At 45.7% G+C, this 20741-nt stretch overlaps 1 long non-coding RNA gene across 2 annotated transcripts; it reads left to right on the forward strand.

Annotated features, from left to right (window-relative positions):
* Positions 1 to 6248: 6248 nt before the first annotated feature.
* Positions 6249 to 20395, forward strand: LOC128808168 (uncharacterized). 2 transcript variants are annotated; one of them, XR_008437384.1, is made up of 6 exons: positions 6249 to 6310; positions 14858 to 14953; positions 16193 to 16266; positions 16897 to 16969; positions 19223 to 19314; positions 20323 to 20395. It is a non-coding gene; the product is annotated as an uncharacterized LOC128808168 (long non-coding RNA). The 2 variants fall into 2 exon arrangements; XR_008437385.1 differs by lacking the exon at positions 16193 to 16266.
* The last annotated feature ends 346 nt before the right edge of the window (positions 20396 to 20741 follow it).

The following is a 20741-nucleotide window of genomic DNA, read 5'->3' on the forward strand; positions in this document are numbered from 1 at the left end:
GGTTACTGGGAGCACTGGGATGGGGTGTGAGGGTTACTGGGAGCACTGGGATGGGGTGCAGGGGTTACTGGGAGCACTGGGATGGGGTGTGAGGGTTACTCTCCTTTCAGGGAGAGCTGTTTCTCCAAGCAGAGATCCTGCAGGATTCCTTCATTTTTACATTTTTTTAGGAAATTCCTTTTTTTTTTTTTTAGGGAGAAAAAAAAAAGTAAAATTCTATCGCTTCTATTCTGCAGTGACTTCACTTCTGAACATAAAAATCCACCCTGTCCTTGGTCCCTGCTGCGATGGAAAAATCCATGTTTTTCTCCTGAAAATTACCAAATTGGGAAAAAATACCAATTTTGGAGGCAATACCAATTTTGCCCCTGCAGGAGGATGAAATTCCATAAATCCGTTCCTGTTTGAAATGACGGAACTGGAAAATCCATGGCAATAATTCCATCAAAACTGCAATTTTTCCATCCTGCCAAGCGAGAACGGGAGGATTTTTCCAGGCTGGCATCTCCCAAAAAAAAAAAAAAAAAAAAAAAGATTTTTCCCAAAGAAATTGTGGCTGCTCCATGCCTGGAATTGTTGGAATTTAAGCTCAATATTTAGAAATCTCCAGGTTTATATTGCAAAATCATCAGCTAAGCAGCAGCAGGAATTATTTTTTTTTTTTTTAAGAATGAAGAAATTAAATTAATAATTTTGGTGAAAAATAGAGGGGAGAGGGGAAATGGCAGAGACTTGAAAAAAATGAGAATTTTCTGCCTTCTTTGTCACCTTTGAGTCATTTCCTGAGGATTCTCTGTGGTTTTACAGTTGCACCACTAAATTCAAATAAGCTGGGTTTAGTTCAAGCCTTTTGTCAGGGCTGGTTTAACTTTAGGTCTGACTCAAAAAACCACCAGGACTATTTGAAATGTTTGGCAGCACCATGTGCAAAATGCCAAAATTGCTAAAAAAAAGAAAACCAAAACCAGGAAATAAATCAAACCAAAAAGCAAAAATCTTAACTGGGTTGGGAGCACTGCATGAAAAAGCATCAAAAATTCTCTTTCATGGGGTATTTTTGATGATTTTCACCATTTTTTTTGGACAGGCGTGACAAAATTAAAGGAGAAATAAAATAAAATTGGGCAAAATTTGCTGTGAGATCTTAGAGATTGAAGGAGTTTTTCTTGAGTTGAGTGAAGAACTCAACTCAGGGGGGCAAGGGGGTGACACCTTGGTGTGGAATTAAGTAAAAACTTGTGTTAAAAGGTCCAGATTTTGCATTTTTATGTTTTTTTTTTTCTTCTGGTTTGACACCCCTTTAGAGAAAATAGAGCAGAAATGGGGGGAGTAAAATTTCTGCCCACTTGAGCTGATGGGCAGAAACCCAGGGATTTTGGAGCAAATTGGAGAAATCACTGCCTCGCTGTCAAAGTTGGCTTGAAAAATCGATGGAAGGGACAGAAATGATCACAAGCTTTATGAAATCAAGGGGAACCAACCCAAATTCTGATGTCACAAACTACGTGGGAGGGTGGCGAGGCTTTGGAATGGAACTCCCCGAGAATTTGTGGTTGTCTCATCCCTGGAGGAATCCAAGGGATGAGGTTGGAAAAACCTGGGGATAGTGGAAGGTGCCCGTGGAAGAATTCCTGGAATGTGGAATTAGGAGATGTTTAAGGTCCCTTCCCACCCAAACCATTCTAAGATCATAAGGGAAATAGGAGAAAAATCAACATTTCCATGATAATAAATAAGAGAAAATGCAGCTTTCCCAGGAATTTCTGGGATTAACCCAGGGCAGGAGGAGGATCCTGTCCGGTGTTTGCAGGTTGTGCTCTCGACCCTGGGCTCCCAGCACTGCCCCACACAGTCAATAATAAATGGAATTATTTGCTTTACCCTGATGTCATCAGGAACTGCTGCTGCCACCTCCCACTTGAGTCATTCCGTTGCGACTCTTCACGGAGCGACCAACGGAATAATTCCATTTTTTTTCTTTTTTTCCCCCTGAATAAAAGAGGGAAATAAAACTCCAAATGGCTTCTTTAAATTCACACTTAAGTACGCCAGAACTTTATGGGTTAAGGTTTCAAAGGAGCCAAAAGAAAGCCTTGCCAGGAACCAGGTCCCCACCACGGTGACATCATGGGCTTGGCTTGTCACCACCCAAAAAAGCCATGAGGCACCAAAAAGGGACAGAGAAACTCCACTTAAAAATGGGCTCTGACCTCCAGAGGCTCCAGTTCCTCTCCTCAGCGAAATGAACAAAAGAATTAAGCTTGGAAAAGATTTTTACGGTGATCCAGTCCAAACCATCAGAAAAAATGCCTTTGAATTCTTTGCTTTTCTAAGCACTGAAAAAGGAGCTGCCACACGAAATTCCACATTTCCCCACCAGAAGTAGCTCCCAACGCTAAAATACTTGGATTTCACTGGGACAGTGACTGCCTGATCCCACTGGAGGTGGAAACTTGGATGTTCTGACTGCAGGTGTCAAAATCGCAGAGACCTCCTCACACCTCGCAGGTCAAGGCACAGGGCTGTGGATTTTCCCCCCTTAAAGGGCAGCCAGGAACATATTTCTGTCTCAGCAAGAATTCCAGGTTTTTATCTGCCAGAAGGAGCTAGAAAATCCCACGGATCTGGCGAATTTGCTGTGATAAATGCTATAAATAAACAACAATACATAAATAATAATAAACAAGCCTAAAAATGTTGGCAAATTTGCTGTGATAAATGCTATAAATAAATAACAAACATAAATAAAAATAAATAGTACTATAAATGCGATAAAAACTGCTATAGATGGTGTCCTGCCCCCTCAAAAAAATCACTTTTTCTCCCCCCAACTTCATTTTTTTCACTGGGCAGCAGCACTTTGCACTGTGCTGCTGCCATAGCAAACTCTTAGGGTGGGTGAAATATCCATAAGGGCACGTTCCTGACTTGTTTGGCTAATAAGTGACTCATAAATGAGTTGGCCCATTGTTGTTCCTTCTGTTTTAATTTCTTTGCCAACCTTTCCTGCAAAGATCAGCAGAGCTAAAGCAGAGCCTGGGCGCTGAGCATCGAGACACCTCAGCAAGGATCAGGAATCAGCCTCCCCATAAATATTTATGACGGATTCAGCACCGCGGATCTCGTTGCCAAAAGGAATGCCAAGTGGAATCCCCTCCAAGACTCCTTGCTCAGCCAAACACAACCTTTGCCCCAGAGTTTAGGATGGGGTGTTCCTAAATCCTCTTATGTAAGAGGCTGGGCAAGTCCAGATCTCCCCGTTCCCTGCTTCAAAGTCGATTGCAACATTTGCTGTTGGATGCGTTTTTGGCGTACCTGCCAAGCTTGGTGGAGCCTAAAAATTTATCATCGGCTTCTTCTGCTCCATGTCGGGTTCAATACTGGGGTGAGACAACTCAGAACCATCAGATGGGACTTTAATGAGCCCCTTCCCCCATCATTTTTTTATCTGTTCTGGCCCAGTGCTTTTCCTCAGTTTCTCATTTTGGATTTTCCCTCAGTCCCCTTCCTCTCATTCCTTGTTTATAATTCCTTGTTCCTTCTTTCCCTCACCCCTCACATCATTCCTTAAACCCCTTCCTTCACCTCAGTCCTTGCCCCTCAGAGCCTTCCCTCAATCCCCCAAAATCCTTTTCCTGATCCCCTCAGCCCCTCATTTTGGCTCTTCCCTCAGGACCTTCCCCAGCATTTTCTATCTGTTCAGGCCAAGGGTTTTCCTCAGTTTCTCATTTTGGCTCTTCCCTCAGCTCCTTCCTTCAGGGCCTTCCCTCATCATTTTTTATCTGTTCTGGCCCATTGTTTTTCCTCAGGCCCTCATTTTGGATCTTCCCTCAGACCCCTTCCTCTCGTTCCTTGTTTTCCTCACCCCTCACATCATTCCCTGAGCCCTCTCCTTCACCTCTGTCCTTCCCCCTCAGAGCCTTCTCTCAATCCCCCTAAAATCCCTCCCCTGATCCCCTCAGCCCCTTCCCTCAGGGCCTTTCTCCCATCTTTCTTCATCCATTCTGTCCCCTTCCCTCACCTCCTCTCCCCATTTCTCTGTCACTCACCTTCATCTCCTCAGTCTTCTTTCCTCACCTTCCCCAGAGTTTTGTTTTGGATCTTCTGTCATTCCCTCACATCATTCCGTAAACCCCTTCCTTCACTTCAGTCCTTGCCCTCCAGTGTTTTTCCTCAGCCCCTCATTTTGGCTCTTCCTTCAGCCCCTTCCCTCAGGGCCTTTCCCTGTCATTTTTCATCTGTTCTGGCCCAAGGTTTTTCCTCACATTGGATCTTCCCTCAGTCCCCTTCCCATTCCTTCTTTTCCTCACCCCTGATATCATTCCCTGAGTCCCTTGCTTCACCTCAGTCCTTGCCCCTCAGAGCCTTCCCTCAATCCCCCAAAATCCCTTTGCTGATCCCCTCAGCCCCTCATTTTGGCTCTTCCCTCAGCCCCTTCCTTCAGGGCCTTCCCTCATCATTTTTTATCTGTTCTGGCCCATTGTTTTTCCTCAGGCCCTCATTTTGGATCTTCCCTCAGACCCCTTCCTCTCGTTCCTTGTTTTCCCCTCACAGCCTTCCCTCGATCCCTCCCCTGATCCCCTCAGCCCCTTCCCTCAGGGCCTTTCTCCCATCTTTCTTCATCCATTCTGTCCCCTTCCCTCACCTCCTCTCCCCATTTCTGTGTCACTCACCCTCATCCCCTCAGTCTTCTTTCCTCACCTTCCCCAGAGCTTTGTTTTGGATCTTCTGTCATTCCCTCACATCATTCCGTAAACCCCTTCCTTCACTTCAGTCCTTGCCCTTCAGTGTTTTCCCTCAGCCCCTCATTTTGGCTCTTCCCTCAGGGCCTTTCCCCGTCATTTTTTTATCTGTTCTGGCCCATTGTTTTTCCTCAGTTTCTCATGTTGGATCTTCCCTCAGTCCCCTTCTCAGTCCTTCTTCTCCTCACCCCTCACATCATTCCCTGAGTCCCTTCCTTCACCTCAGTCCTTCCTCCTCAGAGCCTTCCCTCAATCTCCCCAAAACCCCTTCCCTGATCCCCTCAGGACCTTCTCCCCGTATTTCATTATCCATTCTGCCCCCTTCCCTCATCTCCTCACCCCATTACTGTGTCTCTCACCTCAGTGCTTCCCTCCAGCCCTCAGCCCCATCCCTGTTCCCGATGTCCCCTTGTCCCCCATGGATTGGGATACCCCTGAAGTCCCTCACAGGGTGGCCGCAGGCCAAACACACACACACGGAAATGGATGTTTAAGCAGAAAAAAGAAGATAAATAATCCAGTTTTTCTGCACCACCCAGAATCTGCCCAGATCAGCGCGGCAAGGAGAGAGTTTGAGTAGTTGTGGGAAGAGCTGAGGTCAGGTATGGAGGGGCTGAGAGGATCAGGAAGAGGATTGAGACAAAATACTGAGGGAGAAGGACTGAGGGGAGGGAAGGGGCTCTGGCCATGATGCAAAGCGTGAGGGGAATACGGAAAGGAATTTTGGGACTGCGGAAAGGCCCAAAACAAGGAACTAAGGGAAAATACTGAGGGGGAAAGACTGAGGTAAGAAAAGGAGCTCTGGCCATGATCTAAGGGGACAAGGGAAGGAGTTTGGGGACTGAGGGCAGATCCAAAACATGGCTCTGGGGAAGGCACTGAGATGAGAGCTCAATGCAGAAAAATGATGGAAAGGGCAATGGGAAGAGCTGAACAATCACTGAGTTGGTCAGGAAGTGAACTGGGGGAAACTGAGGGAAGATCCGAAAGAGGGAAAACACTGATGGGGAAGGAAGGACTGAGGAGGACAAAAAGGGCCTCTCCCCATGATGTGAGGGGATGAGGGAAGGGGCAGGGGGAAGAGCTGAAGTCAGGCATGGAGGGGCTGAGGTGATGGAGGAGGAAGCCAGAGCAAGACTGGGGCAAGATCCCCAACACTGATGGCCGAGCCAGCAGCTGACAATGAGGGAGCAACGCCGAGGGACGGAAGAGGAAAAGCCGGCTGCGGACAGCCGAGGGCCGGTGACCGCGGGAAGAGGAAAACCCGCGGGCGGCCCCTCGCTGTCTTTCCGGTTCAGTTTTCACTTTCTGTTTTTTTCCCCGCCGCTCCCGCCCCTCGTCCCCTCCTTCCCTCCCTCTCTCCCTCCTCCCCCGCCCGCTCCGTCCTTCCACTTCCTGGGGCCGGCGGATGGCGGCGGCCGCCCCGCACCGCCTCATGCCGCCGGCCCGGTAGCGGCGCCGCGCCGGGGGCCGGGCGGGGCGGCCATGAGGGCGGCCTGAGGGACGGCCCGGGCGAGCCCCGGCCATGGGCGAGAGGCGGCGCGGGGAGAGCGGCGAGCCGGGCACGGGTAAGCGGGGCCGGGGGGGGGTGGTGAGAGCGGGCGGCTCCGTCGCGCCCTTCCCGGCGAGTTGGGCGGTGGTTACCGGCTCCACGCCGCTCTTCCTTGAGGGAGGGAAAGGCGACCGGCTCCGTCCCGCTCTTCTCTGGGAGAAGGGAAGGCGAGCGGCTTCATTCAGCTCTTCCCTAGGAGTGGGGGGGGGAATTACTGGCTCCATGCCGCTCTTCCTTTGGAGAGGGGAAGGCGACCGGCTCCATCGTGCCCTTCCTTAAGGAGAGAAGGATTCCCGGCTCCATCGTGCCTTTCCTTAAAGAGAGAAGGATTCCCGGCTCCATCGTGCCTTTCCTTGAGGAGAGAAGGATTCCCGGCTCCATCGTGCCCTTCCTTAAGGAGAGGAGGATTCCCGGCTCCATCGTGCCTTTCCTTAAAGAGAGGAGGATTCCCGGCTCCATCCCGCCCTGCCCTGGGAGAAGTGTGTAGGGATGGGGGGGGGATTACTGGCTCCATCCCGCCCTTCTCTGGGAAGCAAAGGGTTACCGCTCCATCGCGCTTTTCCCCGGGGAAAAGACGATTTACCGGTTTCATCCCGCCCTTCGGCGGGGAGCGGAGCGTTTACCGGCTCCGTCATGCCCTTCCCCAGGGTAAAAGAGGGTTCCCGGCTCCATCCCGCCCTTCCCTGGGGGAGCCGCCTTTGCCCCTCTCCCGTGCCCGCTGCTGCCAGGGGGAGGTCGGTGAGGCCCCGAGCCCGAGCTCCTGGGAGCCTCGGACACGTAGGAGCCAGCTGGTTTTGAGATTTTCTAGCTCACCAGCGACACGTTGGCTTTTCCAAGTGGTTGGTCCCAAGGCCTGAGCAGCTGGGAAAGTCACGGTGCTTTTTTGGAAACACGTGCTGGGTGATGCAGGTGCCCTTCAGGAGCGGGGTTTGGGAATAAAAACAGCATGGATGGGTGCCCATCTTTTTCTGGAGGGGCTGGAGGGCTCTTGGTCCTCCTTTGGAGCAGCTGCAGGGCTGAAATTTGGCCTTATAAGGGGAGAAAAATACGTTTGTGCTCTGGTCTTGCACAATTCTAATCCCAGATTGTCCTCAAATTATCCCACAGAGGTTTGGATTGCAGCAGAGTTTGCCCAGCTCTAGGATAATCTGGGATAGATGAAACAAGCAGCAGGCTGGATGGCACAAAAAGAATTGTAAATCTTAGTCCTCGCTCCATGGAAGCCAATTTTTTTTCATAAAAAACATGCGTTCTGTGGTGATCCAGAATGGTGCAGGAGGTGCTCTGGTTTTTTTGGGCTACTCAGGTCGGAACATAAAATTAATGGATTTACCCCAAGTCTTGGATAAAGTGGATATTTCTTAGAGCAGCTCCAAACACATTTTGGTTTCCATAAAACACGGGGTTTTGCTGTGGTCAAGTCTGGAAATCACTACTCTGCTCTAGAAGGAATTTTTTATATAAGTTCTGTTGTAACTGAAGTGTCTGATTTCACAGAAATTGTTATTTTCCAGCAAAAAAAAATTGTTATCAGAGCATTTCAGAAACTCTTATCTCCTCTGGTAAGGATTGTGATTAATTACGGTTAATTGCCTTGCACCAGAGGCTGTTAGGTGGCTCTGAAATTGGTATTATGTATAATTTGCTTTATTTGTTTTTAGTGTTCCTCTTAAACCTTCAGTTTTTGGCAACAGCAGAGCCAGCTTGAATATTCCCCATTCCCAGATCTTCACCCTCAATATTCCTTAAAATCCCACCTTGGGATTTTCTTTCCCAAAGTGACCAATTCCTTGTTCTTGCTTAGAATCTCTTTGAGACCAAGAAGTGAAATGTTGGTTTTTTTGGGGGGATAAATTCTGGTTTTTGCCCAATCTGGAAAGTTTTTTTTTGGTGATGAGACCCCACAAATTCTGCGGGAATCTTTGGATTTGAGTGCTTGGCTTTGGTTGTTTTTATTGGGAATTTTCAGGGTGTGATTTCCCCAGCCAAAGAATCCAGGGGGAATTTGAATTTAGTTGGAGGGATTTGTTTTGATTTTTTTTTTCCCTTTTCCCAAAGGGAATTTCTCTGCCTCAGCGAGATTGTTGCTAACACTGCTGCTCTCAGCTCCATGGAAAATAACTGAACTGGCTGATTTTGCAAACAAAATGTTGCTTTTTTTGTCATCCAAGTGCCAAAATTCCCGTGCTGGTGACTTGGGAAGAGTCAAGTGTCACTGGAGTGAACCCACAGCTCTGGGTGAGGTGACAAAAATCGGGGTTTTGTGATAAAAACTACTGATTTTTATCAATTAACGGGTGAAACGTGTAAAAACCACCTTTTGAATTTCCTGAGCAGCTGAAAGGAGCAGGAGGGAGGTTGTAAAATCCAAGAAATGGCTCTTGGAAGGATTGTAGCTGGAGGATTCCTGCCCCGAGGAGATTTTTCATCACAGTGGGGTGGATGTGGCTTTGTCCAGCCAGGAATGGGGACCTGTCCTTTTCCAGGGGGGGAATTCCAACTTCTCATCCAGCCTGAACCTCCCAAGGAGTTTTTTTTTGTTGGTTTTTTTTTTCTTTTTTCCCTTAATTTTTCCATCTGCTGGTGCAGCAAGAGAGGCTCCATCATTTCTCCACCAGGCTGGATTTTTCCAGCTTTTCCCTCCTGGATGAAACATTTCCTTTGGAATTCTTTTGCTGGAGCCAACCAAAAGAACAGAAGGAACAAAATTCCAGGTGGGAATTTGGAAACACCCGGATTTGCTGCAATTTCTGATGACACAGAATTTTTTTTTTTGGGTTGTTTTTTGGTTTTTTTTAAATTTTTTTTTTAAACACAATGCAGGAACATCACTTTCCCTTCCCATGAGGAAACTGCTAAAATTCCCTAAAATTCCCTACCCATCCAATGGTCGAGTGCAGCTCTCTGAAGGTTGCCCTGAAAAGATGCCAGGAATTCCCTGCAGCACCTGAACCCCATCCAAATAAATCCTGCCAGGCCCTAAAAATCATCCTGCAGCCTCCACATCCTCATTCCTTTTCCATGGAGAAATGTTCCCTAAAATCCAACCCAAACCTCCCCTGGTGCAGCTGGAGGCCAAAAACAGGATCAAAAATGGGATCAAGGAATGCTGAGCTGCTCCAGAGCATGGAATTCCCAGCTGGAATCAGCCCTGGGTGATTGGGAAAAAAAATTAGGGAAAAAAAAAAAAATAGGAAAAAAAAATTACCTGGGTTTGCTTAGGAACAACCACCTTGGCTCACTGAGTTAAAAACAGCAAAAGAAATGATCCCACCCCAAACCAGGATATAATTCCCAAGTTTAGGGCCAGGGAGGATTCATTTAGGAACGTGGAGCTGCGTCCTGAAAACTCATGGAAACTCCCATTTCCTGAGGAAAATGTGGAATCTTTGCATCTGTGGATTGTTTTTTTTATTCCTCATCTGCAGCATCCTGGGGCAAGACCTCCAGGAGACACATGGAAACATCAGCCCAGTTTATTCCAGAGGTTTTGTTCTGATCCCAGCCCATCCCATTCCCAACATCTGCCTGGAAAGAGATGGAAAATCCCACTCGTCCTGGGGTGAGGTCGGATCTGTTATCCCTTGGCAGCCTCAGCCACCACCAAATCCAGGGTTCAAATAATTCCCTGTGTCCTGGCGTGGGGAAAAGCTGGGAAAGTGGAATTCCAGAGTTGGAAAAACCCTGGGAGATCCAATCCAGCCATTCCCAACCCTGCCAAGGCCACCACTGATGTCCCCCAAGTGTCACTTCCAGCTTTTAAATCCCTCCAGTGCCCTGGGCAACCTCTTCCCATGCTTTTTAGGGGGGAAATTTTCCCTAATATCCAAATTTTCCTAAACTTTCTGTTGTTACCAGTCCGCTCAGCAAACAACTCCCAGGAGTGGGATCAGCTGGAGAAGGAAAATCCCTGGATCTCAGTTGGAAAAGGAAGAAAATTCTGGATCAGCCAAGGGGAGACTCTGGTTTTTCTGGGAAATCTCCCACAGGGAAAGAAGGAAATTGGGATAGGAGGAATTAAACTCCAAAAGAATTTGGGAAAGATGATCCCAAGGAACCTCTGGAAGAACCAAACTGTTTTTTGGGATACTCATGGTAGGATAAAAAGCTCCCAGATTTATCCCAAATTTTGATGTAAATCCACAGTGGGATGTTGTGGTGCCAGAGCTGATCCTGTTGGTGATTCCAAATATTCCAGCTCAATCCAACCTTGGGATCAAGCCAGGAAAATTGTTAGGTCATGGAATTTTGAGGATTTGACAGCATCCAAATGTCTGCAGTGAATGCTAATCAAATTTTAAGGTTAAAAAAATTAAAAAAAAAAAACCCGGAAATTCTGCACTTCCAAAACCAGGAGTTTTCCTCCAGGAATGGGAAAACTCCCTTGGAAATTGCTGAGTGCTGAGGCCATCCAGAGATCCCAGAAAAAAAGGATGAGCCGAAGGAAAATCCTGGATTTTGGAAGTCCATGGCCGCAGCTGAGCCAGGGGAGGTTTGGATTGGATTTTAGGGAACATTTCCCCATGGAAAAGGTGGTCAGGGATTGGAACTGCCCAGGGCAGGGATGGAGCCCCCATTCCTGGAGGGATTCAAAGCCCTGTGGATGTGGCACTTGGGGACACGGGTGGCCTTGGCAGGGCTGGGAATGGTTGGATTCCATCCTAGAAATCTTTCCCAACCCAAACGATTCCCTGGCTCCCATCACCCTGCCCAGGAGAAGGAGGAGGGAGCAGCAGATCAGCAGAATTCCAAGGAATTCCATCATTCCTTGGAGGATGGCTTGTGCAGAGCCAGCAGGGAAAACTCAGCATTCCTTGGGTTGGGAACTGATTTTGGGAGCTGCAGGAGTGCCTGGTTGAATTCTGTGCTGAAAGGGTGGGAATTCTCCAGGACAGGCTGGGAATTCCCAGGGGTTTGAGGGCAGGGATCATCCATCCCCTCTGGATCTTCCAGTCCTGGGCCATCCGTGCTGTCTGATCCCATCCCTGGAGTTTTTCCCAATGGATCAGGTGCCATTCCCAAATTTCTCCTTCCCTCAGTGCCATTCCCAAATTTCTCCTTCCCTCAGTGCCATTCCCAAGTTTCTCAATTTCCCAGAGTGCCAATCCCAAGTTTCTCCTTCCTTCCTTCTCCTTCTTCCCATGTTTTTCCTTCTTTTCTTTCTCTTGACTTTTCCCCATGGATCCAGTGTCATTCCCAAGGTTCCCATTCCCAGAGTGCTGTTTCCAAGTTTGTCCTTCTCTGTGTTTTTCACCAAATTCCCAAATTTCTCAATTTCCCTGAGTGCCATTCCCAAGTTTCTCATTCCCTGACTTTTCCCCATGGATCCAGTGCCATTCCCAAGTTTCACCCCATAGATCCAGCACCATTCCCAAGTTTCTCATTCTCTGACTTTTCCCCATGGATCCAGCACCATTCCCAAGTTTCCTATTCCCAAGTTTCACCCCATGAATCTGATGCCATTCCCAAATTTCACCCCATGGATCCAGCACCATTCCCAAGTTTCTCATTCCCAAGTTTCACCCCATGGATCCAGTGTCATTCCCAAGTTTCTCATTCCCTGACTTTTCCCCACGGATCCAGTGTCATTCCCAAGTTTCACCCCATGGATCCAGCACCATTCCCAAGTTTCCCATTCCCAAGTTTCCCCCATGGATCCAGCACCATTCCCAAGTTTCCCATTCCCAAGTTTCCCCCATGGATCCAGCACCATTCCCAAGTTTCCCATTCCCAAGTTTCCCATTCCCAAGTTTCCCCCATGGATCCAGCACCATTCCCAAGTTTCCCATTCCCCAGTTTCCCATTCCCCAGTTTCACCCCATGGATCCAGCACCATTCCCAAGTTTCCCATTCCCCAGTTTCCCATTCCCCAGTTTCACCCCATGGATCCAGCACCATTCCCCAGTTTCACCCCATGGAACCAGCGCCGTTTCCCATTCCCAAGTTTCCCCCATGGATCCGGTGCCATTCCCACGTTTCTCACTTTCACTTTCCCTTCTGCCGTGGCCACTTTCACTTTCACCTTCTGCTCCTGCCCTGGGATGTGCCAGGATTTGGGATTTTTTTTCTGGGATTTTTTTTCCTTAGGGTTGGGATACATTTTCCCTAAATCCAGGAGGGAATTGAGGGGTGCAGCCATTTGGGCTCAGTTCCCTCTCATTAATTTATTTATTAATTATTTAAAAATAATTTCCCCCCCGTCTGGATTTTCATTCTGAAGCTGCATTTAGGAAAAAATATTGGAGTGATCGCCTGCAAAATTCCCAGGTTTTTTGTTGTATTCCCAAGGGTTTTCCATATTTATTTTTTTTTTAGCTTTATCCCTGAAAATATCTGATATTTTCCAGAAAATGTTGTGGTGTTCCAGCAAAAAAAAAAAAAAAAAAAAAAAAAGGGAGGTTATGTTGAATCCTTTGAGCTGAGCTGGGATTTAAAATTCCATGAAATTTTATATTTCATTTTAATTTTTTAAAATTTTATTAAAATTTTATTTCATTTTATTTTTTTTTTTAATTTTATATTTAAAATTTCACATTTTATTTAAATTTTAAGTTTTCTGCATGCTTCCTTAAGGGCGCAGGAAACACAGGAGGAAATTGCAAGAAGAATGAGCAAAATGAGCTTTTCTCATTAGGCCCAAAGACATGATACTGAAAAAAAAGCTGGAAAATCCCATTATTTCCCGATTTTCTGCTCTTAATCTGCTTTTTCTCCTAATTCCAAAGATTCCAGAGGCAGCACCTAAAAGCAGGAAGTGTAAGAAGTGAATATAAAAAGGCCCAAAAGACCCAAAATGTGGTTTAAAGCAGAAAAATATTCTTTAAAGACTTCCCTCCAAATTTCCATCCTCGCCTGCCAGGTTTTTCTTGGATCATTTTGAGATTCTTGCATCATTTTGGGACTCTTGGATTATTTTTAGATCCCTCCACATTTTTCCCTCATCTAGATTTTTCCCTTTTCCCTTTCCCCACCTAATCCTGAATCCCCGCATTGATCTGGCAATTCCCACCTGGAATATTTCCCTTTTTTCCATCCTCAATCCCCACATGGATCTGGCAATTCCCACCTGGAATATTTCCCCTTTTTCCATCCTCAATCCCCACATTGATCTGGCAATTCCCACCTGGAATATTTCCCCTTTTTCCATCCTCAATCCCCACATTGATCTGGCAATTCCCACCTGGAATATTTCCCCTTTTTCCATCCTCAATCCCCACATTGATCTGGCAATTCCCACCTGGAATATTTCCCCTTTTTCCATCCTCAATCCTCACATTGATCTGGCAATTCCCACCTGGAATATTTCCCCTTTTTCCATCCTCAATCCTCACATTGATCTGGCAATTCCCACCTGGAATATTTCCCCTTTTTCCATCCTCAATCCCCACATTGATCTGGCAATTCCCACCTGGAATATTTCCCCTTTTTCCATCCTCAATCCTCACATTGATCTGGCAATTCCCACCTGGAATATTTCCCCTTTTTCCATCCTCAATCCTCACATTGATCTGGCAATTCCCACCTGGAATATTTCCCCTTTTTCCATCCTCAATCCTCACATTGATCTGGCAATTCCCACCTGGAATATTTCCCCTTTTTCCATCCTCAATCCCCACATTGATCTGGCAATTCCCACCTGGAATATTTCCCCTTTTTCCATCCTCAATCCCCACATTGATCTGGCAATTCCCACCTGGAATATTTCCCCTTTTTCCATCCTCAATCCTCACATTGATCTGGCAATTCCCACCTGGAATATTTCCCCTTTTTCCATCCTCAATCCCCACATTGATCTGGCAATTCCCACCTGGAATATTTCCCCTTTTTCCATCCTCAATCCTCACATTGATCTGGCAATTCCCACCTGGAATATTTCCCCTTTTTCCATCCTCAATCCTCACATTGATCTGGCAATTCCCACCTGGAATATTTCCCTTTTTTCCATCCTCAATCCCCACATTGATCTGGCAATTCCCACCTGGAATATTTCCCCTTTTTCCATCCTCAATCCCCACATTGATCTGGCAATTCCCACCTGGAATATTTCCCCTTTTTCCATCCTCAATCCCCACATTGATCTGGCAATTCCCACCTGGAATATTTCCCCTTTTTCCATCCTGAATCCCCACATTGATCTGGCAATTCCCACCTGGAATATTTCCCTTTTTTCCAGCCTGAATCCCCCCAGCACTCTGGCAGTTCCCACCTGGAATATTTCCATCCTGAATTCCCACATTGATCTGGCAATTCCCACCTGGAATATTTCCCTGCTTTTCCCCAGGATTTCCCATGGAACCTGAGGAGCCTCTCTGGCAATTCCCAGCTGGAATATTCCCTGTTTTCCCCAGGATTCCAAGGAGCAGAGTTCCCTGTTGCAGCCATTCCCAGCTGGAATATTCCCTGTTTTCCCCAGGATTGTCCCTGGATCCCGAGGAGCAGAGTTCCCTGTTGCAGCCATTCCCAGCTGGAATATTCCCTGTTTTCCCAGGATTTCCCCAGGATCCCGAGGAGCAGAGTTCCCTGTTGCAGCCATTCCCAGCTGGAATATTCCCTGTTTTCCCAGGATTTCCCCAGGATCCCGAGGAGCAGAGTTCCCTGTCAGCACGGATTCCAGTACAGCAGAGCCATCCTGGTGGAAAACGAGCTTTTCCTGAGTGAGGTAAGCCTGCAATCCCAGGAAAAATGGGATTTTTTGGCAGCTGCACACCTCTGGGAATGCTGATTTATTGCCAGCTCTGTTTCCTTTCCCTCTTGAAATTCCCAAGTTTTTTTTTTTTTTTTCCCTTTCCTTGCACTTCCATCCCCATCAGGAGTAACCAATGGTGCTCAAAATTCCTGGAGCCTTGGGAATTCCAAAATTTCCTTTGGAATTGGGAGAATTCCCTTCCATGGGTTGCGTTTCTGCTGAGTGACCTCAAAGGGGATTTTTGGGATGTCTCTGTCTCCACCTTTCTTTTCCTTTTAACCTTTTTTTTTTTTTTTCCCAGCTGTCTGGACTTTAAAAAATCCCTTAATTCCCACTTTTCAAACCCCTCCATCCCATTTCCACTTCCAAAATCCCTTTGTTCCCACTTTTGAAATCTCCACATTCCCACTTTTGAAATCTCTTCATCCCATTCCCACTTTTCAAATCCTCACAGTCCGACATTCAAAATACCCTCATTCCCATTTTTCAAATCCCTTCATTCCCATTTTCAAAATCCCTTCATCCCCTTTTTCCCACCTTTAAAATTCTTAATTCCCACTTTTAAAATCCCCACATTCCCACTTTCAAAATCCCTTCATTCCCACTTTTTGAATCCCTTCATTCCCATTTTCAAAATTCCCACTTTCAAAATCCCTTCATTCCCATTTTCAAAATTCCCACTTTCAAAATCCCTTCATTCCCACTTTCAAAATCCCTTCATTCCCACTTTTTGAATCCCTTCATTCCCACTTTTTGAATCCCTTCATTCCCATTTTCAAAATTCCCACTTTCAAAATCCCTTCATTCCCACTTTTAAAATCCCTTCATTCCCACTTTCAAAATCCCTTCCTTCCCACTTTTTGAATCCCTTCATTCCCATTTTCAAAATCCCTTCATCTCCACATTCCACTTTTCAAAATCCCCTCATTCCCACTTTCCAAATCCCTTCATTCCCACTTTCCAAATCCCTTCATCCCGTTCCCACAGCTGATTTTTCCTGTTGCTGTTACGTTGAATTTTCCTCACACCTCAATTTTTTGGGATTGCAAGGCTCAGGAATTAAGCCACATCCAGATGTTATTCCAGCTGTGCTGGGCCAGATTACTTTTTTTTTTTTTCCTTAATCCTGAAAAAAAAAAAATAAAGTGGGAAAAGAATTTTTTTCTGGGATCAGCATCCCCTGAGACCAAAATTTTGGGAATTTTTTCCCAGCTCCAAGCTTTTGCCCGAGCCAGGAGGAGCTGCAGGAGACCTTTGCATTCCTGCTCTTTGACAAGGAGGAGGAGGTAACCTGCAACGGGATTTTCCATGGAAATTTGGGATCCAATCCCTGCTTTTTGTCCCATCACACCCAGGAGATTCCCAGGGGAATTCCTGCTGGGAAAAACTCTGGGAGCAGCTCCTGGGGGGGGGGGGGGTTTGGGATGGCTCTGATGGGAAAAAAGGGAATTTTCCTTGCTGCCAGTGGGACTCTTTGGGATTATTTGGAATTCCTTGGGATTATTTGGAATTATTTGGCTCCTGGGGGATTTTAGGATTGGATCTGATTGGAGAAAAAAGAATTTTCCTTGGTGCCAGTGGAATTATTTGGAGTTCTTTGGGAGTATTTGGAGTTCTTTGGGAGTATTTGGGATTATTTGGAATTATTTGGCTCCTGGGGGGATTTTAGGCATGGATCTGATTGGGGAAAAAGGAATTTTCCTTGGTGCCAGTGGAATTATTCAGAATTATTTGGAATTACTTGGAATTCCTCATTTCCTGGGAATATTCCTCATTTCCTGGGAATATTTCTGATTTTCTGGGAATATTAACACCGTTTAGCACCCAACACCTGATTTCCTGGGAATATTCCTCATTTCCTGGGAGTTAATCCTGGAAGAAAGGTGGAAAAAGAGGAATTTTCCCATTCCTTGCAGGCCCAGCAGGTGTGTCAGAGCGGGCTCCGTGTCAACAGCAGCAACATCTCCACCCTGGGGGATCCTGCCAAAGGTAAAATCCCACCTGGAATAGAAAATTCCCACTTTGGGAATGAAGCTTCCTCCAAATTCCTTCAAATTCCCACTCTGGGAATGAAACTGCTTCCAAATTCCTTCAAATTCCCACTCTGGGAATGAACCTCCCTCCAAATTCCTTCAAATTCCCACTCTGGGAATGAAACTGCTTCCAAATTCCTTCAAATTCCCACTCTGGGAATGAAACTCCCTCCAAATTCCTTCAAATTCCCACTCTGGGAATGAACCTCCCTCCAAATTCCTTCAAATTCCCACTCTGGGAATGAAACTCCCTCCAAATTCCTTCAAATTCCCACTCTGGGAATGAAACTGCTTCCAAAAAATCCCCACTCTGGGGGGATTCCATATTCCTTCCAAATTCCCACTCTGGGAATGAAACTCCTTCCAAATTCCCACTTTGGGAATAAAGTCCTTCAAAACTCCTTCAAATTCCCACTCTGGGAATGAAACTCCTTCCAAATTCCCATTTTGGGAATAAAACTCCTTCCATGTTCCCATTCTGGGAATAAACCCTTTCCAAATTCCCATTCTTGGAATAAAACTCCTTCCAAAACTCCTTCCAAATTCCCACTTTGGGAATAAAATCCTTCAAAATTCCCATTTTGGGAATAAAACTCCTTCCAAAACTCCTTCCAAATTCCCATTTTGGGAACAAATTCCTTCCATATTCCCATTCTGGGAATAAACCCTTTCCAAATTCCCATTTTGGGAATAAAACTCCTTCCAAATTCCCACTTTGGGAATAAAGTCCTTCCAAATTCCCATTCTGGGAATAAACCCTTTCCAAATTCCCACTCTGGGAATGAAACTCCCTCCAAATTTCTTCAAATTCCCACGCTGGGAATGAAACTCCTTCCAAATTCCCATTTTGGGAATAAAACTCCTTCCAAACTCCTTCAAATTCCCATTTTGGGAATAAACTCCTTCCAAAACTCCTTCCAAATTCCCATTTTGGGAACAAATTCCTTCCATATTCCCCTTCTGGGACTAAAATTCCTTCCAAATTCCCATTTTGGGAATAAAACTCCTTCCAATGTCAAGGCAAGAGGTCAGAATTCCTGGGTTTCACTGCAAAAATCCATGGAAAATTCAATTTTTTTTTCTGCTTCTTCAGCCAGGTGAGGATGGGATTTTCCCCAGGGAATGACAGCATTCCTTCAGCTCTTCATTTTCTGGGAATATGAACAGCCTTTGTCACCCAAAACCTGGTTTTCTGGGAATATTTCTCATTTTTCTGGGACTATTTCTCATTTTTCTGGGAATTTTGGTCATTTTCTTGGAATATTTCTCATTTTTCTGGGGGATATTAACACCCTTTATCACCCACAAGAATTGATTTCCTCGGAATATTTCAAATTTTCTGGCAAAATTAACAATCTTTATCACTCAATAATTGGTTTCCTGGGAATATTCCTCGTTTTTCTGGGAATATTTCTCATTTTCTTGGAATATTTCTCATTTCCTGAGAATATCAACACCCTTTATCACCCAATAATTGGTTTCCTGGAAAATTTTCTGGGAATATTTATAATTTTTCTTGGAATTGTCCTCATTTCCTGGGAATATTTCACATTTTCTTGGAATAGTTCTCATTTTTTGGGAATGTTTCTCATTTTTTTTGGGGAATATTAACAATCTTCATCACCCAAGAACTGATTTCCTGGGAATATTGCTAATTTTCTGGGAATATTTCTCATTTTTCTGGGAGTATGTCTCAATTTTTGAGAAAATTTCTCCTTTCTTTGGGAAAATTTCTCATTTTTCTGGGAATATGAACCCAATAATTGATTTCCTGGGAATTTTCCTCATTTTCTGGGAATGTTTCTCATTTTTTTTAGAATATTTTTCATTTTCTGGGAGTATTAACAACCTTTGTCCCCACAAAAACTGATTTTCTTGGAATATTTCTCATTTCCTGGGAATATTTCTCATTTTTCTCAGAATATTTCTCATTTCCTGGGAATATTTCTCAATTTTTTAGGAATATTTCTCATTGTTTGGGAATATTTCTGTGAATGTTAACAATCTTTATCACCCAGTAATTGATTTTCTGGGAATATTTCCTCATTTTTCTGGGAATATTCCTCATTTTCTGGGCATATTTCTCATCTTCTGGGAATATTAATGCCCTTTTATCACCCAATAAATGATTTTCTGGGAATATTCCAGAATTCCTCCTTCCCCTGCTGACAAATAATTCCCTTTTTTTTTTTTTTTTGTTGTTTTCCAGGGGTTTATATTTCCAAATATTCCGACTGCCTCCATCCCAGCCCTTGGCACCACGGAAAATCGGGATTTATTGTCATCTGTAAACTCATCAAGGTAAAACCCAAATCTTTATTGCCCATAAATCAAACTCCAGAATCCAAATTTTCCTTGGATTCTCAGGAATTTTGGGAAAGAGTTTGTGGTTGGTTTTTGTTTTTTTTTTTTTTCCCTTCCTGCTGTGTGGATGGATCTTTGGGAATAATTCCATGGATTTCCGTGCTTGGGATGGATTTTTGCAAAGGATTCCATGGATTTCTACTCTGGGGATGGATTTCTGGGATTGATTCCATGGATTTCCATCTTTTGGATGGATTTTTGGGAATAATTCCTTGGATTTCCATCCTTGGGATGTGTTTTTGGGAAGGACTCCGTGGATTTCCACGCTTGGGGTGGATTTCTGGGATTGATTCCATGGATTTCCATGCTTGGGATGGATTTTTGGGATTGACTCCATGGATTTCCATCCTTTGGATGGATTTTTGGGAAGGACTCCGTGGATTTCCACGCTTGGGGTGGATTTCTGGGATTGATTCCATGCATTTCCATGCTTGGGATGGATTTTTGCAAACGATTCCATGGATTTCCACTCTTGGGATGGATTTCTGGGATCGATTCCATGGATTTCCATGTTTGGGATGGATTTTTGGGAAGGACTCCATGGATTTCCATGCTTGGGATGGATTTTTGGGATTGACTCCATGGATTTCCATCCTTTGGATGGATTTTTGGGAAGGACTCCATGGATTTCCATGCTTGGGATGGATTTTTGGGAAGGACTCCATGGATTTCCATGCTTGGGATGGATTTCTGGGATCGATTCCATGGATTTCCATCTTTTGGATGGATTTCCGGGATCGACTCCATGGATTTCCCACCTCGGGATGGATTTCTGGGATCGACTCCATGGATTTCCATGTTTGGGATGGATTTCTGGGATTGATTCCATGGATTTCCATCTTTTGGATGGATTTCCGGGATCGACTCCATGGATTTCCACCCTCGGGATGGATTTCTGGGATCGATTCCATGGATTTCCCCCCTCGGGATGTGTTCCTGCCGCAGGGCAAGGTCGGAGCCATCCCCGAGAGCTCCCCCAGCAGCTCCACGTTCCCCTCGCCCGGCTACGACTGCCGCGTGTCCAGCGGGAGCAGCCAGGTACTCCGGGATTGCCCTTCTCCAGGGATGCCTTGGATTGCCCTTTTCCCACTCCCACATTCCCGGGATTGCCCTTTTCCCACTCCCACATTCCCGGGATTGCCCTTTCTCCCAGTCCCACATTCCGTGGTTTCCCCGTTTTCCCCGTCCCGTGGATTTCCACTTTCCCCGTCCCCCATCCCATGGATTTCCCTTTTTCCCCATGGATTTCCCTTTTCCCAGAGCCACATTCCGTCATTTCCCGGTTTTCCCATGCCCATTCCATGATTCCCTGTGTTTCCCTCATTCCATGATTCCCTGTTTTTTCCTAGTATTCCATGATTTCC

The sequence above is a fragment of the Vidua macroura genome, chromosome 5 (assembly GCF_024509145.1).
Source record: "Vidua macroura isolate BioBank_ID:100142 chromosome 5, ASM2450914v1, whole genome shotgun sequence".
Lineage (NCBI taxonomy): Eukaryota > Metazoa > Chordata > Aves > Passeriformes > Viduidae > Vidua > Vidua macroura.